Source organism: Pseudophryne corroboree, chromosome 3 (assembly GCF_028390025.1).
Source record: "Pseudophryne corroboree isolate aPseCor3 chromosome 3, aPseCor3.hap2, whole genome shotgun sequence".
NCBI classification, from domain to species: Eukaryota; Metazoa; Chordata; class Amphibia; order Anura; family Myobatrachidae; genus Pseudophryne; species Pseudophryne corroboree.
Genome location: NC_086446.1, coordinates 117248270 through 117262138, shown reverse-complemented (window position 1 = coordinate 117262138; position 13869 = coordinate 117248270). Strand labels below are relative to the sequence as shown.

General features: G+C 41.4%; 33 non-coding genes and 28 pseudogenes across 33 annotated transcripts; all 61 read left to right on the top strand.

Moving 5' to 3' along the window:
* Positions 1–90: 90 nt before the first annotated feature.
* On the top strand, positions 91–209 carry LOC135063138 (5S ribosomal RNA). The gene has a single exon (XR_010249476.1). It is a non-coding gene; the product is annotated as a 5S ribosomal RNA (ribosomal RNA).
* Positions 210–316: 107 nt separating this feature from the next.
* On the top strand, positions 317–435 carry LOC134884967 (5S ribosomal RNA). Its single transcript, XR_010169097.1, has one exon. It is a non-coding gene; the product is annotated as a 5S ribosomal RNA (ribosomal RNA).
* Positions 436–542: 107 nt separating this feature from the next.
* Positions 543–661, top strand: LOC135068726 (5S ribosomal RNA). The gene has a single exon (XR_010254919.1). It is a non-coding gene; the product is annotated as a 5S ribosomal RNA (ribosomal RNA).
* Positions 662–768: 107 nt separating this feature from the next.
* LOC135063575 (5S ribosomal RNA) lies at positions 769–887 on the top strand. The gene has a single exon (XR_010249903.1). It is a non-coding gene; the product is annotated as a 5S ribosomal RNA (ribosomal RNA).
* A 107-nt stretch (positions 888–994) lies between these two features.
* LOC134887091 (5S ribosomal RNA) lies at positions 995–1113 on the top strand (annotated as a pseudogene).
* Positions 1114–1220: 107 nt separating this feature from the next.
* Positions 1221–1339, top strand: LOC135066487 (5S ribosomal RNA). The gene has a single exon (XR_010252734.1). It is a non-coding gene; the product is annotated as a 5S ribosomal RNA (ribosomal RNA).
* Positions 1340–1446: 107 nt separating this feature from the next.
* On the top strand, positions 1447–1565 carry LOC135058804 (5S ribosomal RNA). The gene has a single exon (XR_010245226.1). It is a non-coding gene; the product is annotated as a 5S ribosomal RNA (ribosomal RNA).
* Positions 1566–1673: 108 nt separating this feature from the next.
* Positions 1674–1792, top strand: LOC134900389 (5S ribosomal RNA). Its single transcript, XR_010173901.1, has one exon. It is a non-coding gene; the product is annotated as a 5S ribosomal RNA (ribosomal RNA).
* A 107-nt stretch (positions 1793–1899) lies between these two features.
* LOC134887587 (5S ribosomal RNA) lies at positions 1900–2018 on the top strand (annotated as a pseudogene).
* Positions 2019–2125: 107 nt separating this feature from the next.
* Positions 2126–2244, top strand: LOC135070832 (5S ribosomal RNA). Its single transcript, XR_010256983.1, has one exon. It is a non-coding gene; the product is annotated as a 5S ribosomal RNA (ribosomal RNA).
* Positions 2245–2351: 107 nt separating this feature from the next.
* LOC134900388 (5S ribosomal RNA) lies at positions 2352–2470 on the top strand. The gene has a single exon (XR_010173900.1). It is a non-coding gene; the product is annotated as a 5S ribosomal RNA (ribosomal RNA).
* Positions 2471–2577: 107 nt separating this feature from the next.
* Positions 2578–2696, top strand: LOC134887090 (5S ribosomal RNA; annotated as a pseudogene).
* Positions 2697–2802: 106 nt separating this feature from the next.
* Positions 2803–2921, top strand: LOC134900386 (5S ribosomal RNA). Its single transcript, XR_010173898.1, has one exon. It is a non-coding gene; the product is annotated as a 5S ribosomal RNA (ribosomal RNA).
* A 107-nt stretch (positions 2922–3028) lies between these two features.
* Positions 3029–3147, top strand: LOC134887089 (5S ribosomal RNA; annotated as a pseudogene).
* A 107-nt stretch (positions 3148–3254) lies between these two features.
* On the top strand, positions 3255–3373 carry LOC135069445 (5S ribosomal RNA). Its single transcript, XR_010255625.1, has one exon. It is a non-coding gene; the product is annotated as a 5S ribosomal RNA (ribosomal RNA).
* Positions 3374–3480: 107 nt separating this feature from the next.
* LOC135063574 (5S ribosomal RNA) lies at positions 3481–3599 on the top strand. The gene has a single exon (XR_010249902.1). It is a non-coding gene; the product is annotated as a 5S ribosomal RNA (ribosomal RNA).
* Positions 3600–3706: 107 nt separating this feature from the next.
* On the top strand, positions 3707–3825 carry LOC134887088 (5S ribosomal RNA; annotated as a pseudogene).
* Positions 3826–3932: 107 nt separating this feature from the next.
* On the top strand, positions 3933–4051 carry LOC135058803 (5S ribosomal RNA). The gene has a single exon (XR_010245225.1). It is a non-coding gene; the product is annotated as a 5S ribosomal RNA (ribosomal RNA).
* Positions 4052–4158: 107 nt separating this feature from the next.
* Positions 4159–4277, top strand: LOC134885637 (5S ribosomal RNA). The gene has a single exon (XR_010169747.1). It is a non-coding gene; the product is annotated as a 5S ribosomal RNA (ribosomal RNA).
* Positions 4278–4384: 107 nt separating this feature from the next.
* On the top strand, positions 4385–4502 carry LOC134885651 (5S ribosomal RNA). Its single transcript, XR_010169761.1, has one exon. It is a non-coding gene; the product is annotated as a 5S ribosomal RNA (ribosomal RNA).
* Positions 4503–4610: 108 nt separating this feature from the next.
* LOC134894662 (5S ribosomal RNA) lies at positions 4611–4728 on the top strand (annotated as a pseudogene).
* A 108-nt stretch (positions 4729–4836) lies between these two features.
* Positions 4837–4955, top strand: LOC134885292 (5S ribosomal RNA). Its single transcript, XR_010169410.1, has one exon. It is a non-coding gene; the product is annotated as a 5S ribosomal RNA (ribosomal RNA).
* A 107-nt stretch (positions 4956–5062) lies between these two features.
* LOC134896356 (5S ribosomal RNA) lies at positions 5063–5180 on the top strand (annotated as a pseudogene).
* A 108-nt stretch (positions 5181–5288) lies between these two features.
* LOC134889889 (5S ribosomal RNA) lies at positions 5289–5406 on the top strand (annotated as a pseudogene).
* Positions 5407–5514: 108 nt separating this feature from the next.
* On the top strand, positions 5515–5632 carry LOC134896065 (5S ribosomal RNA; annotated as a pseudogene).
* A 108-nt stretch (positions 5633–5740) lies between these two features.
* LOC134888864 (5S ribosomal RNA) lies at positions 5741–5858 on the top strand (annotated as a pseudogene).
* A 108-nt stretch (positions 5859–5966) lies between these two features.
* Positions 5967–6084, top strand: LOC134894794 (5S ribosomal RNA; annotated as a pseudogene).
* Positions 6085–6192: 108 nt separating this feature from the next.
* Positions 6193–6310, top strand: LOC134890501 (5S ribosomal RNA; annotated as a pseudogene).
* A 108-nt stretch (positions 6311–6418) lies between these two features.
* Positions 6419–6536, top strand: LOC134887635 (5S ribosomal RNA; annotated as a pseudogene).
* A 108-nt stretch (positions 6537–6644) lies between these two features.
* On the top strand, positions 6645–6763 carry LOC134893048 (5S ribosomal RNA; annotated as a pseudogene).
* Positions 6764–6870: 107 nt separating this feature from the next.
* LOC135070563 (5S ribosomal RNA) lies at positions 6871–6989 on the top strand. The gene has a single exon (XR_010256723.1). It is a non-coding gene; the product is annotated as a 5S ribosomal RNA (ribosomal RNA).
* Positions 6990–7096: 107 nt separating this feature from the next.
* On the top strand, positions 7097–7215 carry LOC134893047 (5S ribosomal RNA; annotated as a pseudogene).
* A 107-nt stretch (positions 7216–7322) lies between these two features.
* On the top strand, positions 7323–7441 carry LOC135066319 (5S ribosomal RNA). Its single transcript, XR_010252569.1, has one exon. It is a non-coding gene; the product is annotated as a 5S ribosomal RNA (ribosomal RNA).
* Positions 7442–7548: 107 nt separating this feature from the next.
* LOC134887086 (5S ribosomal RNA) lies at positions 7549–7667 on the top strand (annotated as a pseudogene).
* Positions 7668–7774: 107 nt separating this feature from the next.
* On the top strand, positions 7775–7893 carry LOC135066486 (5S ribosomal RNA). Its single transcript, XR_010252733.1, has one exon. It is a non-coding gene; the product is annotated as a 5S ribosomal RNA (ribosomal RNA).
* A 107-nt stretch (positions 7894–8000) lies between these two features.
* On the top strand, positions 8001–8119 carry LOC135058802 (5S ribosomal RNA). Its single transcript, XR_010245224.1, has one exon. It is a non-coding gene; the product is annotated as a 5S ribosomal RNA (ribosomal RNA).
* A 107-nt stretch (positions 8120–8226) lies between these two features.
* LOC135058540 (5S ribosomal RNA) lies at positions 8227–8345 on the top strand. Its single transcript, XR_010244966.1, has one exon. It is a non-coding gene; the product is annotated as a 5S ribosomal RNA (ribosomal RNA).
* A 107-nt stretch (positions 8346–8452) lies between these two features.
* LOC134887586 (5S ribosomal RNA) lies at positions 8453–8571 on the top strand (annotated as a pseudogene).
* A 107-nt stretch (positions 8572–8678) lies between these two features.
* LOC135070831 (5S ribosomal RNA) lies at positions 8679–8797 on the top strand. Its single transcript, XR_010256982.1, has one exon. It is a non-coding gene; the product is annotated as a 5S ribosomal RNA (ribosomal RNA).
* A 107-nt stretch (positions 8798–8904) lies between these two features.
* Positions 8905–9023, top strand: LOC134900385 (5S ribosomal RNA). The gene has a single exon (XR_010173897.1). It is a non-coding gene; the product is annotated as a 5S ribosomal RNA (ribosomal RNA).
* Positions 9024–9130: 107 nt separating this feature from the next.
* Positions 9131–9249, top strand: LOC134887085 (5S ribosomal RNA; annotated as a pseudogene).
* A 107-nt stretch (positions 9250–9356) lies between these two features.
* LOC135066667 (5S ribosomal RNA) lies at positions 9357–9475 on the top strand. The gene has a single exon (XR_010252908.1). It is a non-coding gene; the product is annotated as a 5S ribosomal RNA (ribosomal RNA).
* A 107-nt stretch (positions 9476–9582) lies between these two features.
* Positions 9583–9701, top strand: LOC134886296 (5S ribosomal RNA). Its single transcript, XR_010170383.1, has one exon. It is a non-coding gene; the product is annotated as a 5S ribosomal RNA (ribosomal RNA).
* Positions 9702–9808: 107 nt separating this feature from the next.
* LOC134887605 (5S ribosomal RNA) lies at positions 9809–9927 on the top strand (annotated as a pseudogene).
* Positions 9928–10034: 107 nt separating this feature from the next.
* Positions 10035–10153, top strand: LOC134890770 (5S ribosomal RNA; annotated as a pseudogene).
* A 107-nt stretch (positions 10154–10260) lies between these two features.
* LOC135058799 (5S ribosomal RNA) lies at positions 10261–10379 on the top strand. Its single transcript, XR_010245223.1, has one exon. It is a non-coding gene; the product is annotated as a 5S ribosomal RNA (ribosomal RNA).
* Positions 10380–10486: 107 nt separating this feature from the next.
* LOC134900384 (5S ribosomal RNA) lies at positions 10487–10605 on the top strand. The gene has a single exon (XR_010173896.1). It is a non-coding gene; the product is annotated as a 5S ribosomal RNA (ribosomal RNA).
* Positions 10606–10712: 107 nt separating this feature from the next.
* Positions 10713–10831, top strand: LOC134887584 (5S ribosomal RNA; annotated as a pseudogene).
* Positions 10832–10938: 107 nt separating this feature from the next.
* On the top strand, positions 10939–11057 carry LOC135065333 (5S ribosomal RNA). The gene has a single exon (XR_010251616.1). It is a non-coding gene; the product is annotated as a 5S ribosomal RNA (ribosomal RNA).
* A 107-nt stretch (positions 11058–11164) lies between these two features.
* LOC134891130 (5S ribosomal RNA) lies at positions 11165–11283 on the top strand (annotated as a pseudogene).
* A 107-nt stretch (positions 11284–11390) lies between these two features.
* LOC135061341 (5S ribosomal RNA) lies at positions 11391–11509 on the top strand. The gene has a single exon (XR_010247725.1). It is a non-coding gene; the product is annotated as a 5S ribosomal RNA (ribosomal RNA).
* A 107-nt stretch (positions 11510–11616) lies between these two features.
* On the top strand, positions 11617–11735 carry LOC134884516 (5S ribosomal RNA). Its single transcript, XR_010168660.1, has one exon. It is a non-coding gene; the product is annotated as a 5S ribosomal RNA (ribosomal RNA).
* A 107-nt stretch (positions 11736–11842) lies between these two features.
* LOC135059154 (5S ribosomal RNA) lies at positions 11843–11961 on the top strand. The gene has a single exon (XR_010245568.1). It is a non-coding gene; the product is annotated as a 5S ribosomal RNA (ribosomal RNA).
* Positions 11962–12068: 107 nt separating this feature from the next.
* On the top strand, positions 12069–12187 carry LOC134887435 (5S ribosomal RNA; annotated as a pseudogene).
* Positions 12188–12294: 107 nt separating this feature from the next.
* LOC135062833 (5S ribosomal RNA) lies at positions 12295–12413 on the top strand. Its single transcript, XR_010249175.1, has one exon. It is a non-coding gene; the product is annotated as a 5S ribosomal RNA (ribosomal RNA).
* Positions 12414–12520: 107 nt separating this feature from the next.
* LOC135062344 (5S ribosomal RNA) lies at positions 12521–12639 on the top strand. The gene has a single exon (XR_010248695.1). It is a non-coding gene; the product is annotated as a 5S ribosomal RNA (ribosomal RNA).
* A 107-nt stretch (positions 12640–12746) lies between these two features.
* LOC134893046 (5S ribosomal RNA) lies at positions 12747–12865 on the top strand (annotated as a pseudogene).
* A 107-nt stretch (positions 12866–12972) lies between these two features.
* Positions 12973–13091, top strand: LOC134888147 (5S ribosomal RNA; annotated as a pseudogene).
* Positions 13092–13198: 107 nt separating this feature from the next.
* Positions 13199–13317, top strand: LOC134891535 (5S ribosomal RNA; annotated as a pseudogene).
* A 107-nt stretch (positions 13318–13424) lies between these two features.
* LOC134888146 (5S ribosomal RNA) lies at positions 13425–13543 on the top strand (annotated as a pseudogene).
* Positions 13544–13650: 107 nt separating this feature from the next.
* LOC134891534 (5S ribosomal RNA) lies at positions 13651–13769 on the top strand (annotated as a pseudogene).
* The last annotated feature ends 100 nt before the right edge of the window (positions 13770–13869 follow it).

Genomic DNA, 13869 nt, shown 5'->3' with positions numbered 1-13869 from the left:
CCGTTCTGTTGATGCATTCCATTTTTAAACATATTCATTTATGAACCAGTAGTTAGAAGTAGAAAAGTTCAAACAGAAACCACAAAGCTCATCTACAGCCACACCACACTGGATACGCCCAATCTCATCTGATCTTGGAAGCTAAGCAGTGTTGGTCCTGGTTAGTACTTGGATGGGAGACCACCTGGGAATACAAGGTGCTGTAGATATTTTTATACTGCCAACACCGTTCTGTTGATGCATTCCATTTTCAAACGTATTCATTTATGAACCAGTAGTTAGAAGTAGAAAAGTTCTAACAGAAACCACAAAGCTCATCTACAGCCACACCACACTGGATACGCCCATTCTCATCTGATCTTGGAAGCTAAGCAGTGTTGGGCCTGGTTAGTACTTGGAAGGGAGACCACCTGGGAATACAAGGTGCTGTAGATAATTTTATACTGCCAACACCGTTCTGTTGATGCATTCCATTTTAAAACGTATTCATTTATGAACCAGTAGTTAGAAGTAGAAAATTTCTAACAGAAACCAGAAAGTTCATCTACAGCAACACCACACTGGATACGCCCAATCTCATCTGATCTTGGAAGCTAAACAGTGTTGGGCCTGGTTAGTACTTGGATGGGAGACCACCTGTGAATACAAGGTGCTGTAGATATTTTTATACTGCCAACACCGTTCTGTTGATGCATTCAATTTTCAAATGTATTAATTTATGAACCAGTAGTTAGAAGTAGAAAAGTTCAAACAGAAACCACAAAGCTCATCTACAGCCACACCACACTGGATACGCCCAATCTCATCTGATCTTGGAAGCTAAGCAGTGTTGGCCCTGGTTAGTACTTGGATGGGAGACCACCTGGGAATACAAGGTGCTGTAGATATTTTTATACTGCCAACACCGTTCTGTTGATGCATTCCATTTTCAAACGTATTCATTTATGAACCAGTAGTTAGAAGTAGAAAAGTTCTAACAGAAACCACAAAGCTCATCTACAGCCACACCACACTGGATACGCACATTCTCATCTGATCTTGGAAGCTAAGCAGTGTTGGGCCTGGTTAGTACTTGGATGGGAGACCACCTGGGAATACAAGGTGCTGTAGATATTTTTATACTGCCAACACCGTTCTGTTGATGCATTCCATTTTCAAACTTATTCATTTATGAACCAGTAGTTAGAAGTAGAAAAGTTCTAACAGAAACCACAAAGCTCATCTACAGCCACACCACACTGGATACGCCCAATCTCATATGATCTTGAAAGCTAAGCAGTGTTGGGCCTGGTTAGTACTTGGATGGGAGACCACCTGGGAATACAAGGTGCTGTAGATATTTTTATACTGCCAACACCGTTCTGTTGATGCATTCCATTTTCAAACGTATTCATTTATGAACCAGTAGTTAGAAGTAGAAAAGTTCTAACAGAAACCATAAAGCTCATCTACAGCCACACCACACTGGATACGCCCAATCTCATCTGATCTTGGAAGCTAAGCAGTGTTGGGCCTGGTTAGTACTTGGATGGGAAACCACCTGGGAATACAAGGTGCTGTAGATATTTTTATACTGCCAACACCGTTCTGTTGATGCATTCCATTTTTAAAACATATTCATTTATGAACCAGTAGTTAGAAGTAGAAAAGTTCAAACAGAAACCACAAAGCTCATCTACAGCCACACCACACTGGATACGCCCAATCTCATCTGATCTTGGAAGCTAAGCAGTGTTGGGCCTGGTTAGTACTTGGATGGGAGACCACCTGGGAATACAAGGTGCTGTAGATATTTTTATACTGCCAACACCGTTCTGTTGATGCATTCCATTTTCAAACGTATTCATTTATGAACCAGTAGTTAGAAGTAGAAAAGTTCTAACAGAAACCACAAAGCTCATCTACAGCCACACCACACTGGATACGCCCATTCTCATCTGATCTTGGAAGCTAAACAGTGTTGGGCCTGGTTAGTACTTGGAAGGGAGACCACCTGGGAATACAAGGTGCTGTAGATAATTTTATACTGCCAACACCGTTCTGTTGATGCATTCCATTTTAAAACGTATTCATTTATGAACCAGTAGTTAGAAGTAGAAAAGTTCTAACAGAAACCAGAAAGTTCATCTACAGCAACACCACACTGGATACGCCCAATTTCATCTGATCTTGGAAGCTAAGCAGTGTTGGGCCTGGTTAGTACTTGGATGGGAGACCACCTGTGAATACAAGGTGCTGTAGATATTTTTATACTGCCAACACCGTTCTGTTGATGCATTCAATTTTCAAATGTATTAATTTATGAACCAGTAGTTAGAAGTAGAAAAGTTCAAACAGAAACCACAAAGCTCATCTACAGCCACACCACACTGGATACGCCCAATCTCATCTGATCTTGGAAGCTAAGCAGTGTTGGGCCTGGTTAGTACTTGGATGGGAGACCACCTGGGAATACAAGGTGCTGTAGATATTTTTATACTGCCAACACCGTTCTGTTGATGCATTCCATTTTCAAACGTATTCATTTATGAACCAGTAGTTAGAAGTAGAAAAGTTCTAACAGAAACCACAAAGCTCATCTACAGCCACACCACACTGGATACGCACATTCTCATCTGATCTTGGAAGCTAAGCAGTGTTGGGCCTGGTTAGTACTTGGATGGGAGACCACCTGGGAATACAAGGTGCTGTAGATATTTTTATACTGCCAACACCGTTCTGTGATGCATTCAATTTTCAAATGTATTAATTTATGAACCAGTAGTTAGAAGTAGAAAAGTTCAAACAGAAACCACAAAGCTCATCTACAGCCACACCACACTGGATACGCCCAATCTCATCTGATCTTGGAAGCTAAGCAGTGTTGGGCCTGGTTAGTACTTGGATGGGAGACCACCTGGGAATACAAGGTGCTGTAGATATTTTTATACTGCCAACACCGTTCTGTTGATGCATTCCATTTTCAAACGTATTCATTTATGAACCAGTAGTTAGAAGTAGAAAAGTTCTAACAGAAACCACAAAGCTCATCTACAGCCACACCACACTGGATACGCACATTCTCATCTGATCTTGGAAGCTAAGCAGTGTTGGGCCTGGTTAGTACTTGGATGGGAGACCACCTGGGAATACAAGGTGCTGTAGATACTTTTATACTGCCAACACCGTTCTGTTGATGCATTCCATTTTCAAACGTATTCATTTATGAACCAGTAGTAAGAAGTAGAAAAGTTCTAACAGAAACCACAAAGCTCATCTACAGCCAAGCCACATTGGATACGCCCAATCTCATCTGATCTTGGAAGCTAAGCAGTGTTGGGCCTGGTTAGTACTTGGATGGGAGACCACCTGTGAATACAAGGTGCTGTAGATATTTTTATACTGCCAACACCGTTCTGTTGATGCATTCAATTTTCAAATGTATTAATTTATGAACCAGTAGTTAGAAGTAGAAAAGTTCAAACAGAAACCACAAAGCTCATCTACAGCCACACCACACTGGATACGCCCAATCTCATCTGATCTTGGAAGCTAAGCAGTGTTGGCCCTGGTTAGTACTTGGATGGGAGACCACCTGGGAATACAAGGTGCTGTAGATATTTTTATACTGCCAACACCGTTCTGTTGATGCATTCCATTTTCAAACGTATTCATTTATGAACCAGTAGTTAGAAGTAGAAAAGTTATAACAGAAACCACAAAACTCATCTACAGCCACACCACACTGGATACGCACATTCTCATCTGATCTTGGAAGCTAAGCAGTGTTGGGCCTGGTTAGTACTTGGATGGGAGACCACCTGGGAATACAAGGTGCTGTAGATATTTTTATACTGCCAACACCGTTCTGTTGATGCATTCCATTTTCAAACGTATTCATTTATGAACCAGTAGTTAGAAGTAGAAAAGTTCTAACAGAAACCATAAAGCTCATCTACAGCCACACCACACTGGATACGCCCAATCTCATCTGATCTTGGAAGCTAAGCAGTGTTGGGCCTGGTTAGTACTTGGATGGGAAACCACCTGGGAATACAAGGTGCTGTAGATATTTTTATACTGCCAACACCGTTCTGTTGATGCATTCCATTTTAAAACGTATTCATTTATGAACCAGTAGTTAGAAGTAGAAAAGTTCTAACAGAAACCAGAAAGTTCATCTACAGCAACACCACACTGGATACGCCCAATCTCATCTGATCTTGGAAGCTAAGCAGTGTTGGTCCTGGTTAGTACTTGGATGGGAGACCACCTGTGAATACAAGGTGCTGTAGATATTTTTATACTGCCAACACCGTTCTGTTGATGCATTCAATTTTCAAATGTATTAATTTATGAACCAGTAGTTAGAAGTAGAAAAGTTCAAACAGAAACCACAAAGCTCATCTACAGCCACACCACACTGGATACGCCCAATCTCATCTGATCTTGGAAGCTAAGCAGTGTTGGGCCTGGTTAGTACTTGGATGGGAGACCACCTGGGAATACAAGGTGCTGTAGATATTTTTATACTGCCAACACCGTTCTGTTGATGCATTCCATTTTCAAACGTATTCATTTATGAACCAGTAGTTAGAAGTAGAAAAGTTCTAACAGAAACCACAAAGCTCATCTACAGCCACACCACACTGGATACGCACATTCTCATCTGATCTTGGAAGCTAAGCAGTGTTGGGCCTGGTTAGTACTTGGATGGGAGACCACCTGGGAATACAAGGTGCTGTAGATATTTTTATACTGCCAACACCGTTCTGTTGATGCATTCCATTTTCAAACGTATTAATTTATGAACCAGTAGTTAGAAGTAGAAAAGTTCTAACAGAAACCACAAAGCTGATCTACAGCCACATCACACTGGATACACCCAAGCTCATCTGATCTTGGAAGCAAAGCAGTGTTGGGCCTGGTTAGTACTTGGATGGGAGACCACCTGGGAATACAAGGTGCTGTAGATACTTTTATACTGCCAACACCGTTCTGTTGATGCATTCCATTTTCAAACGTATTCATTTATGAACCAGTAGTAAGAAGTAGAAAAGTTCTAACAGAAACCACAAAGCTCATCTACAGCCAAGCCACATTGGATACGCCCAATCTCATCTGATCTTGGTAGCTAAGCAGTGTTTGGCCTGGTTAGTACTTGGATGGGATACCACCTGGGAATACAAGGTGCTGTAGATATTTTTATACTGCCAACACCGTTCTGTTGATGCATTCCATTTTCAAACGTACTCATTTATGAACCAGTAGTTAGAAGTAGAAAAGTTCTAACAGAAACCACAAAGCTCATCTACAGCCACACCACACTGGATACGCCCAATCTCATCTGATCTTGGAAGCTAAGCAGTGTTGGGCCTGGTTAGTACTTGGATGGGAGACCACCTTGGAATACAAGGTGCTGTAGATATTTTTTTACTGCCAACACCGTTCTGTTGATGTTTTCCATTTTCAAATGTATTAATTTATGAACCAGTAGTTAGAAGTAGAAAAGTTCTAACAGAAACCACAAAGCTCATCTACAGCCACACCACACTGGATACGCCCAATCTCATCTGATCTTGGAAGCTATGCAGTTTTGGGCCTGGTTAGTACTTGGATGGTAGACCACCTGGGAATACAAGGTGCTGTAGATATTTTTATACTGCCAACACCGTTCTGTTGATGCATTCCATTTTCAAACGTACTCATTTATGAACCAGTAGTTAGAAGTAGAAAAGTTCTAACAAAAACCACAAAGCTCATCTACAGCCACACCACACTGGATATGCCCAATCTCATCTGATCTTGGAAGCTAAGCAGTGTTGGGCCTGGTTAGTACTTGGATGGGAGACCACCTGGGAATACAAGGTGCTGTAGATATTTTTATACTGCCAACACCATTCTGTTGATGCATTCCATTTTCAAACGTATTCATTTATGAACCTGTAGTTAGAAGTAGAAAAGTTCTAACAGTAACCAAAAAGCTCATCTACAGCCATACCACATTGGATATGCCCAATCTCATCTGATCTTGGAAGCTAAGCAGTGTTGGACCTGGTTAGTACTTGGAAGGGAGCCCACCTGGGAATACAAGGTGCTGTAGATATTTTTATACTGCCAACACCGTTCTGTTGATGCATTCCATTTTCAAACGTATTCATTTATGAACCAGTAGTTAGAAGTAGAAAAGTTCTAACAGAAACCACAAAGCTCATCTACAGCCACACCACACTGGATACGCCCAATCTCATCTGATTTTGGAAGCTAAGCAGTGTTGGGCCTGGTTAGTACTTGGATGGGAGACCACCTGGGAATACAAGGTGCTGTAGATATTTTTATACTGCCAACACCGTTCTGTTGATGCATTCCATTTTCAAACGTTTTCATTTATGAACCTGTAGTTAGAAGTAGAAAAGTTCTAACAGAAACCACAAAGCTCATCTACAGCCATACCACATTGGATACGCCCAATCTCATCTGATCTTGGAAGCTAAGCAGTGTTGGGCCTGGTTAGTACTTGGATGGGATACCACCTGGGAATACAAGGTGCTGTAGATATTTTTATACTGCCAACACCGTTCTGTTGATGCATTCCATTTTCAAACGTATTCATTTATGAACCAGTAGTTAGAAGTAAAAAAGTTCTAACAGAAACCACAAAGCTCATCTACAGTCACAGCACACTGGATACGCCCAATCTCATCTGATCTTGGAATCTAAGCAGTGTTGGGCCTGGTTAGTAGTTGGATGGGAGACCACCTGGGAATACAAGGTGCTGTAGATATTTTTATACTGCCAACACCGTTCTGTTGATGCATTCCATTTTCAAACGTACTCATTTATGAACCAGTAGTTAGAAGTAGAAAAGTTCTAACAGAAACCACAAAGCTCATCTACAGCCACACCACACTGGATACGCCCAATCTCATCTGATCTTGGAAGCTTAGCAGTGTTGGGCCTGGTTAGTACTTGGATGGGATACCACCTGGGAATACAAGGTGCTGTAGATATTTTTATACTGCCAACACCGTTCTGTTGATGCATTCCATTTTCAAACGTATTCATTTATGAACCAGTAATTAGAAGTAAAAAAGTTCTAACAGAAACCACAAAGCTCATCTACAGTCACAGCACACTGGATACGCCCAATCTCATCTGATCTTGGAATCTAAGCAGTGTTGGGCCTGGTTAGTAGTTGGATGGGAGACCACCTGGGAATACAAGGTGCTGTAGATATTTTTATACTGCCAACACCGTTCTGTTGATGCATTCCATTTTCAAACGTACTCATTTATGAACCAGTAGTTAGAAGTAGAAAAGTTCTAACAGAAACCACAAAGCTCATCTACAGCCACACCACACTGGATACGCCCAATCTCATCTGATCTTGGAAGCTTAGCAGTGTTGGGCCTGGTTAGTACTTGGATGGGAGACCACCTGGGAATACAAGGTGCTGTAGATATTTTTATACTGCCAACACCGTTCTGTTGATGCATTCCATTTTCAAACGTATTTATTTATGAACCAGTAGTTAGAAGTAGAAAAGATCTAACAGAAACCACAAAGCTCATCTACAGCCACACCACACTGGATACGCACATTCTCATCTGATCTTGGAAGCTAAGCAGTGTTGGGCCTGGTTAGTACTTGGATGGGAGACCACCTGGGAATACAAGGTGCTGTAGATATTTTTATACTGCCAACAGCGTTCTGTTGATGCATTCCATTTTCAAACTTATTCATTTATGAACCAGTAGTTAGAAGTAGAAAAGTTCTAACAGAAACCACAAAGCTCATCTACAGCCACACCACACTGGATACGCCCAATCTCATATGATCTTGAAAGCTAAGCAGTGTTGGGCCTGGTTAGTACTTGGATGGGAGACCACCTGGGAATACAAGGTGCTGTAGATATTTTTATACTGCCAACACCGTTCTGTTGATGCATTCCATTTTCAAACGTATTCATTTATGAACCAGTAGTTAGAAGTAGAAAAGTTCTAACAGAAACCATAAAGCTCATCTACAGCCACACCACACTGGATACGCCCAATCTCATCTGATCTTGGAAGCTAAGCAGTGTTGGGCCTGGTTAGTACTTGGATGGGAAACCACCTGGGAATACAAGGTGCTGTAGATATTTTTATACTGCCAACACCGTTCTGTTGATGCATTCCATTTTTAAACATATTCATTTATGAACCAGTAGTTAGAAGTAGAAAAGTTCAAACAGAAACCACAAAGCTCATCTACAGCCACACCACACTGGATATGCCCAATCTCATCTGATCTTGGAAGCTAAGCAGTGTTGGGCCTGGTTAGTACTTGGATGGGAGACCTCCTGGGAATACAAGGTGCTGTAGATATTTTTATACTGCCAACACCGTTCTGTTGATGCATTCCATTTTCAAACGTATTCATTTATGAACCAGTAGTTAGAAGTAGAAAAGTTCTAACAGAAACCACAAAGCTCATCTACAGCCACACCACACTGGATACGCCCATTCTCATCTGATCTTGGAAGCTAAACAGTGTTGGGCCTGGTTAGTACTTGGAAGGGAGACCACCTGGGAATACAAGGTGCTGTAGATAATTTTATACTGCCAACACCGTTCTGTTGATGCATTCCATTTTAAAACGTATTCATTTATGAACCAGTAGTTAGAAGTAGAAAAGTTCTAACAGAAACCAGAAAGTTCATCTACAGCAACACCACACTGGATACGCCCAATTTCATCTGATCTTGGAAGCTAAGCAGTGTTGGGCCTGGTTAGTACTTGGATGGGAGACCACCTGTGAATACAAGGTGCTGTAGATATTTTTATACTGCCAACACCGTTCTGTTGATGCATTCAATTTTCAAATGTATTAATTTATGAACCAGTAGTTAGAAGTAGAAAAGTTCAAACAGAAACCACAAAGCTCATCTACAGCCACACCACACTGGATACGCCCAATCTCATCTGATCTTGGAAGCTAAGCAGTGTTGGGCCTGGTTAGTACTTGGATGGGAGACCACCTGGGAATACAAGGTGCTGTAGATATTTTTATACTGCCAACACCGTTCTGTTGATGCATTCCATTTTCAAACGTATTCATTTATGAACCAGTAGTTAGAAGTAGAAAAGTTCTAACAGAAACCACAAAGCTCATCTACAGCCACACCACACTGGATACGCACATTCTCATCTGATCTTGGAAGCTAAGCAGTGTTGGGCCTGGTTAGTACTTGGATGGGAGACCACCTGGGAATACAAGGTGCTGTAGATATTTTTATACTGCCAACACCGTTCTGTTGATGCATTCCATTTTCAAACGTATTAATTTATGAACCAGTAGTTAGAAGTAGAAAAGTTCTAACAGAAACCACAAAGCTGATCTACAGCCACACCACACTGGATACACCCAAGCTCATCTGATCTTGGAAGCAAAGCAGTGTTGGGCCTGGTTAGTACTTGGATGGGAGACCACCTGGGAATACAAGGTGCTGTAGATACTTTTATACTGCCAACACCGTTCTGTTGATGCATTCCATTTTCAAACGTATTCATTTATGAACCAGTAGTAAGAAGTAGAAAAGTTCTAACAGAAACCACAAAGCTCATCTACAGCCAAGCCACATTGGATATGCCCAATCTCATCTGATCTTGGAAGCTAAGCAGTGTTGGGCCTGGTTAGTACTTGGATGGGAGACCACCTGTGAATACAAGGTGCTGTAGATATTTTTATACTGCCAACACCGTTCTGTTGATGCATTCAATTTTCAAATGTATTAATTTATGAACCAGTAGTTAGAAGTAGAAAAGTTCAAACAGAAACCACAAAGCTCATCTACAGCCACACCACACTGGATACGCCCAATCTCATCTGATCTTGGAAGCTAAGCAGTGTTGGCCCTGGTTAGTACTTGGATGGGAGACCACCTGGTAATACAAGGTGCTGTAGATATTTTTATACTGCCAACACCGTTCTGTTGATGCATTCCATTTTCAAACGTATTCATTTATGAACCAGTAGTTAGAAGTAGAAAAGTTCTAACAGAAACCACAAAGCTCATCTACAGCCTCACCACACTGGATACGCACATTCTCATCTGATCTTGGAAGCTAAGCAGTGTTGGGCCTGGTTAGTACTTGGATGGGAGACCACCTGGGAATACAAGGTGCTGTAGATATTTTTATACTGCCAACACCGTTCTGTTGATGCATTCCATTTTCAAACGTATTCATTTATGAACCAGTAGTTAGAAGTAGAAAAGTTCTAACAGAAACCATAAAGCTCATCTACAGCCACACCACACTGGATACGCCCAATCTCATCTGATCTTGGAAGCTAAGCAGTGTTGGGCCTGGTTAGTACTTGGATGGGAAACCACCTGGGAATACAAGGTGCTGTAGATATTTTTATACTGCCAACACCGTTCTGTTGATGCATTCCATTTTTAAACATATTCATTTATGAACCAGTAGTTAGAAGTAGAAAAGTTCAAACAGAAACCACAAAGCTCATCTACAGCCACACCACACTGGATACGCCCAATCTCATCTGATCTTGGAAGCTAAGCAGTGTTGGGCCTGGTTAGTACTTGGATGGGAGACCACCTGGGAATACAAGGTGCTGTAGATATTTTTATACTGCCAACACCGTTCTGTTGATGCATTCCATTTTCAAACGTATTCATTTATGAACCAGTAGTTAGAAGTAGAAAAGTTCTAACAGAAACCACAAAGCTCATCTACAGCCACACCACACTGGATACGCCCATTCTCATCTGATCTTGGAAGCTAAACAGTGTTGGGCCTGGTTAGTACTTGGAAGGGAGACCACCTGGGAATACAAGGTGCTGTAGATAATTTTATACTGCCAACACCGTTCTGTTGATGCATTCCATTTTAAAACGTATTCATTTATGAACCAGTAGTTAGAAGTAGAAAAGTTCTAACAGAAACCAGAAAGTTCATCTACAGCAACACCACACTGGATACGCCCAATCTCATCTGATCTTGGAAGCTAAGCAGTGTTGGGCCTGGTTAGTACTTGGATGGGAGACCACCTGTGAATACAAGGTGCTGTAGATATTTTTATACTGCCAACACCGTTCTGTTGATGCATTCAATTTTCAAATGTATTAATTTATGAACCAGTAGTTAGAAGTAGAAAAGTTCAAACAGAAACCACAAAGCTCATCTACAGCCTCACCACACTGGATACGCCCAATCTCATCTGATCTTGGTAGCTAAGCAGTGTTTGGCCTGGTTAGTACTTGGATGGGATACCACCTGGGAATACAAGGTGCTGTAGATATTTTTATACTGCCAACACCGTTCTGTTGATGCATTCCATTTTCAAACGTACTCATTTATGAACCAGTAGTTAGAAGTAGAAAAGTTCTAACAGAAACCACAAAGCTCATCTACAGCCACACCACACTGGATACGCCCAATCTCATCTGATCTTGGAAGCTAAGCAGTGTTGGGCCTGGTTAGTACTTGGATGGGAGACCACCTTGGAATACAAGGTGCTGTAGATATTTTTTTACTGCCAACACCGTTCTGTTGATGTTTTCCATTTTCAAATGTATTAATTTATGAACCAGTAGTTAGAAGTAGAAAAGTTCTAACAGAAACCACAAAGCTCATCTACAGCCACACCACACTGGATACGCCCAATCTCATCTGATCTTGGAAGCTAAGCAGTTTTGGGCCTGGTTAGTACTTGGATGGTAGACCACCTGGGAATACAAGGTGCTGTAGATATTTTTATACTGCCAACACCGTTCTGTTGATGCATTCCATTTTCAAACGTACTCATTTATGAACCAGTAGTTAGAAGTAGAAAAGTTCTAACAAAAACCACAAAGCTCATCTACAGCCACACCACACTGGATATGCCCAATCTCATCTGATCTTGGAAGCTAAGCAGTGTTGGGCCTGGTTAGTACTTGGATGGGAGACCACCTGGGAATACAAGGTGCTGTAGATATTTTTATACTGCCAACACCATTCTGTTGATGCATTCCATTTTCAAACGTATTCATTTATGAACCTGTAGTTAGAAGTAGAAAAGTTCTAACAGTAACCAAAAAGCTCATCTACAGCCATACCACATTGGATATGCCCAATCTCATCTGATCTTGGAAGCTAAGCAGTGTTGGACCTGGTTAGTACTTGGAAGGGAGCCCACCTGGGAATACAAGGTGCTGTAGATATTTTTATACTGCCAACACCGTTCTGTTGATGCATTCCATTTTCAAACGTATTCATTTATGAACCAGTAGTTAGAAGTAGAAAAGTTCTAACAGAAACCACAAAGCTCATCTACAGCCACACCACACTGGATACGCCCAATCTCATCTGATTTTGGAAGCTAAGCAGTGTTGGGCCTGGTTAGTACTTGGATGGGAGACCACCTGGGAATACAAGGTGCTGTAGATATTTTTATACTGCCAACACCGTTCTGTTGATGCATTCCATTTTCAAACGTTTTCATTTATGAACCTGTAGTTAGAAGTAGAAAAGTTCTAACAGAAACCACAAAGCTCATCTACAGCCATACCACATTGGATATGCCCAATCTCATCTGATCTTGGAAGCTAAGCAGTGTTGGGCCTGGTTAGTACTTGGATGGGATACCACCTGGGAATACAAGGTGCTGTAGATATTTTTATACTGCCAACACCGTTCTGTTGATGCATTCCATTTTCAAACGTATTCATTTATGAACCAGTAGTTAGAAGTAAAAAAGTTCTAACAGAAACCACAAAGCTCATCTACAGTCACAGCACACTGGATACGCCCAATCTCATCTGATCTTGGAATCTAAGCAGTGTTGGGCCTGGTTAGTAGTTGGATGGGAGACCACCTGGGAATACAAGGTGCTGTAGATATTTTTATACTGCCAACACCGTTCTGTTGATGCATTCCATTTTCAAACGTACTCATTTATGAACCAGTAGTTAGAAGTAGAAAAGTTCTAACAGAAACCACAAAGCTCATCTACAGCCACACCACACTGGATACGCCCAATCTCATCTGATCTTGGAAGCTTAGCAGTGTTGGGCCTGGTTAGTACTTGGATGGGAGACCACCTGGGAATACAAGGTGCTGGAGATATTTTTATACTGCCAACACCGTTCTGTTGATGCATTCCATTTTCAAACGTACTCATTTATGAACCAGTAGTTAGAAGTAGAAAAGTTCTAACAGAAACCACAAAGCTCATCTACAGCCACATCAAACTGGATACGCCCAATCTCATCTGATCTTGGAAGCTTAGCAGTGTTGAACCTGGTTAGTACTTGGATGGGAGACCACCTGGGAATACAAGGTGCTGTAGATATTTTTATACTGCCAACACCGTTCTGTTGATGCATTCCATTTTCAAACGTACTCATTTATGAACCAGTAGTTAGAAGTAGAAAAGTTCTAACAGAAACCACAAAGCTCATCTACAGCCACACCACACTGGATACGCCCAATCTCATCTGATCTTGGAAGCTTAGCAGTGTTGGGCCTGGTTAGTACTTGGATGGGAGACCACCTGGGAATACAAGGTGCTGGAGATATTTTTATACTGCCAACACCGTTCTGTTGATGCATTCCATTTTCAAACGTACTCATTTATGAACCAGTAGTTAGAAGTAGAAAAGTTCTAACAGAAACCACAAAGCTCATCTACAGCCACATCAAACTGGATACGCCCAATCTCATCTGATCTTGGAAGCTTAGCAGTGTTGAACCTGGTTAGTACTTGGATGGGAGACCACCTGGGAATACAAGGTGCTGTAGATATTTTTATACTGCCAACACCGTTCTGTTGATGCATTCCATTTTCAAACGTATTCATTTATGAACCAGTAGTTAGAAGTAGAAAAGATCTAACAGAAACCAC